The sequence below is a fragment of the Dermacentor silvarum genome, chromosome 9, assembly GCF_013339745.2.
Source record: "Dermacentor silvarum isolate Dsil-2018 chromosome 9, BIME_Dsil_1.4, whole genome shotgun sequence".
Taxonomy (NCBI): Eukaryota; Metazoa; Arthropoda; class Arachnida; order Ixodida; family Ixodidae; genus Dermacentor; species Dermacentor silvarum.
Window position 1 is genome coordinate 106,459,048 of NC_051162.1, and position 6,000 is coordinate 106,465,047.

The following is a 6,000-nucleotide window of genomic DNA, read 5'->3' on the forward strand; positions in this document are numbered from 1 at the left end:
AAGAGACGCGAAGAGAGCGGTGTGGATCACAAAGCAAACAGGAATAGCCGATATTCTAGCTGACAATAAGAGAAACAAATGGAGCTGGGCAGGCCATGTAATGCGTTGAATGGACAGCCGGTGGACCATCAGAGTTACAGAATGGATACCAAGAGAAGGGAAGCGCAGTCGAGGACGGCAGAAAACTAAGTGAGGTGATGAAGTTACGAAATTTGCAGGTGTAAGCTGGAATCAGCTAGCGCAAGACAGGGGTAATTGGAGATCGCAGGGAGCCTATATTTTATGCGCTGCAGTGGACATAAAATATAGGCTGATGATGATGATGACAATGATTATAATAGCGATTTACTCGTTTAAGAGCTTAATTGGTAGCTAACAAAATACTCAATGTGAGTGCATTTTGATTATCTGTGACTGGACGCTGATAAAGATTTCACTTTTAACAATTAAATAAAAAATTTTGGAGTTTTGGCAATACTATATTGCAATGCTCGCCGAATTTACCGAGTCATCTACGCGTTGCTACGGAATCATTTTACTTGTCCTGATTGCACATGTGCTCGAATAAGTTTTGATGAAACCGTAGTCATGCAAAAGCTTTCTTTTCTCGCCTGAACGTACAACCTCGATAACTTGCAGGCTGATAGATTCAACTTTTGCTAGTGCGTGTAAAAATCTTTGAAGCTGACGCTTTCTGCAACAAATGTGCTTCTAAAGCTGCCAATCACTAGTGTGCGCAGATGCGAGAGATTCTTTTGTTTATGTATATGAAGTCAAGATAGGAAACTTAGCGACCCGATTTTTATTAGTCAAGTCTAAAGAAGCCAACTAATAATGACACAAAGGACCGCATAGGAGACATTATTTGTGGTTCGTAGTTGAAATAAATAAATGATAAATAAATGAAAATGAAAGTAGATGAAAAAGTTGTCGCAGTTTCACCTGAAAGGCGAAGCATCAATTGCGATAGCAAATTTGTAGAGAGCTATACGGAGTAATGATAGTAGCTTTATCAGCTGTATAAACTTGGACATGCAGCAGCACCGGCAACACGCAGAACTGTTGTCGACGCCGTCGGCGTTTTGCCCGCTTTCGCTCAAAATGCGTGCGGCGTTGGTGACTGTTGCCGGAGCCTCTGCTATAAATAGGTACTTGGTGCCGCAGCTAAACGTCCCTTCCCTCCCCCCCCCCCCCCCCCCCCACGGCCTTTCGTGCGTCAGAAGAAGCCGCGTCTGCTCTACATATATGGTGATTGTAAAGGAGGAAAGAGACGCCTACTTCTGCAGCCCTTAAGGGAGCACAGCGCAGAACGCGCGTTTGTTCTCCGCCGTGCGTTCACTCCCCGTGAAAGACGCGCCCCTCGCGGCCTTTCACTCGCACATACAGCGTTCGGCGCGCGGCGACGATTTCTTCTCCGAATGACGTCACACGGAACCTCACGGCAACGGCGACGGCGACGCCGACGGCAGAAATCTGCTTTGGAGTGTCCATATAATTGCTATCGCAATAAAAGTTGTCGCAGTTTTACCTGAAAGGCGAAGCATCAATTGCGATAGCAAACTTGTAGAGAGCTATACGGAGTAATGATATTATCTTTATCAGCTGTATAAACTTGGACATGCAGCAGCATCAGCAACACGCAGAACTGTTGTCGACGCCATCGGCGTTTTGCCCGCGTTCGCTCAAAATGCGTGCGGCGTTGGTGACTGTTGCCGGAGCCTCTGATATAAATAGGCACTGCGTGCCGCAGCTAAACGTTGCCTCCCTTCCCTCCCCCTCCCCCACTGCATCTCGCTCGTCGGAAGAAGGCGCGTTTGCTCTACATACATGGTGATTGTGAAGGAGAACAGAGACGCCTACTTCTGCAGCCCTTAAGCGAGCACGGCGCAGAACGCGCGTTTGTTCTCCGCCGTGCGTTCACTCCCCGTGAAAGACGCGCCCCTCGCGGCCTTTCACTCGCACATACAGCGTTCGGCGCGCGGCGACGATTTCTTCTCCGAATGACGTCACACGGAACCTCACGGCGACGGCGACGGCGACGGCAGAAATCTGCTTTTGAGTGTCCATATAATTGCTATCGCAATAAAACACAACTGGCCGGAGTTGAAATACGAACCCATGTGCTCGCATCACGTGTGCGATGTTCTTACTAATTCCTCAAAACTTATTCGCGCTTGTGCAATCATCAGTAGAGAAATCCTTGATCTGAAATGCTCGATGAGGTGGCCATTACGTATGTGAGAAATCAAAATGCCTAAATAATCAATATAACTAAGTACGCTAGCTAACGTTTTATTTGATTATTTCAAGGCACATATTTAAATCTACGAATTATAGCCGGCGAAATTGCAAGGCGCATCCACTTGGAACGAACTCTGGGCTGCAGCAGTTTCGAGAAATTAATTTTAAGATTTAAAATAAATTATGAGGTTTAATGTGCCAAAACCTCCATCTGATTATGAGGCATGCCGTAGTAGGGGACTCCGCATTAATTGGGACCACCTGGGATTTCTTAACGTGCACTTAAATCTAAGTACACGGGTGCTTCCTGCATTTCAGCCCCATCGAAATGCGGCCGTCGTGGCCGGGATTTCATCCCGCGACCTTGTTCTTAGCAGCCCAACACCATAGCTACTAAGCAACCACGACGAGTTATATTAATCTTCAAAGTGTCCGACAAAATGCATTGGTGTTCCTGTTACTTTTGTGCTTCAATGCATAAAACAGCGTTTCCTGAAAAGTAAATTAGTGTACGGGACTTCTTCGTGATGATCCCGTGGGCGCTCCCATGTTTGATCACATGGTGACACGTCGATTGTTTGCCTCAACTGCCTCCTTTGCCTCCGTCTTTACAATAGATGTGAATGACACCGGTATACAGCTTTGCAAACCTCTGTTTCGGGAGATATCGTAGACGGTGACTGGGTGGACGACACGAAGCTTTGGCCACAGTTTCCAAGAACATGAAAAAGCACTTTCGGAGCTGATTAATCTATGTCCAAACGGCCCGAGCAGCGTATATGGTGCTTGTTCTGACACAGGGGCTAAATATGTATCTCAATGTATCCAAACTTTCCGCTCATCAATTGAATCAGGAATAGTGTGTTACGCTCTGCGTGCTTTTTTGACAAATATTTTGAAGCAGCGGCTTGTCGCGTTTTGGACGCAGTAAAGTTCCTCGGTGTTGCCACTATCTGATTATTTTCTACCTAATCGCTCGCGGGTGTGCTCAGTTCCGATAATTTTGCTCTTGCTGCGTACATGGCTTGAAAAGTAACTGTTTTTTTGTACATTGTAATACCGTGTTGCAAATGTATATTATCGCAAGTAACTCGCTTACTCTTGTACACCGTCACGAAATATTCAGCTTCGACCATTCGAGCGCTATCGGTGCAGTCCGTCGTTTATTGTGGCTATACGGTGCGCATATATTGAAGTGTGTGCCCATTCCCTTATTCTTGACACGTTGGCAATATAGTGGGCGTAAGTTTCTGCACCAGTTGGGGTACATGTGTGTAGATACTGTGCGCGAAACTTCTATGACAGGAAGCAGCGCTACTCCCTTTGTCAGTGTTTAACGAGCGGTACTCACTGTTGCCGACGTTCCGGGCCTGAAACCCTTTCTTCTAAGGTTAGCGATACAACGCTGACGGATGAGCGAATTTCTGTATCCTCGAGAAAAGCCGTACATCTCTAAGTGCCAGTTACACGTACGGACTCGTGCAGCAGCAGTCCGCGAACTTGGCCACAGATTCATTCCGTTCCTTAATATGTCAGTCACTGTCTTCGCAGCCAGCTACTGCACACATCTTCAATCCGCATAAACCAATCCAGCATGACTGGAGCACAGTGCGTTAGTGAAAACTTGGTTGCATTTCCGACAGCTGACCGTACAGATGCAAGGCAGAAGCGCTAATTGTTCCGCATTCGTGCGCTGCCACTGAGGCCACGTGCAGCGCTCCGCCGAAAGCGCCATCTCGTTTCTCTAGAAAAAACTGCTCCACGAAAAGGGTCAATATATGCTATTTATTTGATGAAGCATTTCATGAAGCCTCTAGTACTAATGGCCGCCTTATCGAGTAATTTCTATCAAGGGCTAGAATTGTGCTATCTGCCAGAGGGAATTGTTACAAATTTGGACCTTCTACAAAAAGAGCCGGTATATATATATATATATATATATATATATATATATAAGTCAGATATACAATGATGAACATCCTGAGCTCAATGTAACATTAAGAGGCAGTAGAGATGAAAAGAACAGAAATCCGGACTTATGAGGATGTTTGTCCCTATCACATCGAACCGATTCCCATTGCGATCAGCCTTGGCCTGGTTGTGATAATTACTTACAGCGCAATTGCGGCAGAAATTTTGCAGTGCGACAACCTGCTGATAATTGTCTTTCTGACCAGTGATAGTTGTAAGTGGTATCTTGAGAATTCAAACTGCTCGGGAAAACTTTACGCTCAGTTAGTGTACTGCCATATGTTATTACAAACAGACTTAAAACTTTCTGTTATTCGGTTCTTAGCAGAGATGAATAACAAATTTCAGCGGTGAAAACGCTATGCACTCCCACACAGCAATAGAGTACCATGAAAACATATTTGCTAAATTGAAACTCAGATCAAGAGACGCCCAGATGAGCTTATTAGTGATGCTTATTGCACCCTAACAATGTAAATAACGTAATGACGAGCATTTGCGTTCTTAGATGTATCTGCTCACATAAACGTTGTCAAATCAGTGGAAACACGCTTTTATACCCCGGTTATGTTTTGAATATGGTGCAGAACTATAAATGGCACTTACGGATACAAGCAGGCTTTTATCCAGTGTGAAGAAACCGAAAGCATTCGCGCACAGCTGGTTTGAGTCCAAAGACGATTTGAAGAGCTGGATCTTCAATAGAAAGAAATACCAGTCAGTAATAGAGTGAACGGTGAAAGAACGCTCAAAGTATTTTGCTAAAGCAGCAGTTTCAGTGATTGTAACTCACCTGAGCGATAAAATCTGCCGGAAGATGCGTTGTTGGTATTGCATCCAGCAAGTTGCGTAGTTTCTTGGACTGAAATATTGCATCAAATTGTTCGGTAGTACATGAAACGGTTTGGTGTGTTGACAGCTATGGTGGGCTGTTTCGATTTAGGTTTTGACTTAAGGCGCGTGCGCATTTAAAAGAGCCAGTGAACTCTTAATAAAACATTGTGGTTTAAAGTCATGGTACAGTTCTCAAAATGGCAGTACGAATTTCGTTTCATTAAGTTCGACACCTTTTTTGGGCGTTTATAACAAATAACTCAACTTCTAAATCAGCCGAGGTCTTTCGAAAAACCGCGCACAACCCTTTCATTGTAATGTGCAAGAATACCAAGAAATATTAGGCTATTTGATTACCGATATATTTGCAAATTATCTCCCTGACTCCATTATCTTCTCGGTCGCTTACCTAAAAATGGTGATAGCTCAGTTCTATATTAAAATATGAGATTATGAACTAGGTTAGAAATACTTTCTTCACAATCAAGCAGGAAACAAAAATTTAGACATCATAGTTTATCTCATCTGCCAGCATTAGCTTTCAGTAAAAACTATATACACATGATCTACTTCTCCGGTTAAATTTATTTATTGAAGTTTTTCATCTAAACTTGCCAAGTGTTAATACGCGAATGTTAGAGTTGAGGTGGACTTTATGACACCCTATACCAAAGCTTGCCTAAACTATTTGTAATTTCTGCATGAAATTGTTCAGTGTAGTTTTTTCCGAACGGGCATGGCTTACCTGGTCTTTGAGGTTGGTCGAGGAAAGCACAAGCTCAGCAAGCTCCAGCAGTATGTACGCGCAGTAGCATGCCGAAAACAACAGCTTCCTCAACGACTCGCCAGGGTGTGTGACAACGTAACCACTTGTGCAGACAAGCACGAGTGACAAGGTCACTGACACAAGCGTGGAAAACTGGAGTATCTCATTGAGTCTTCCGGCGATTAACT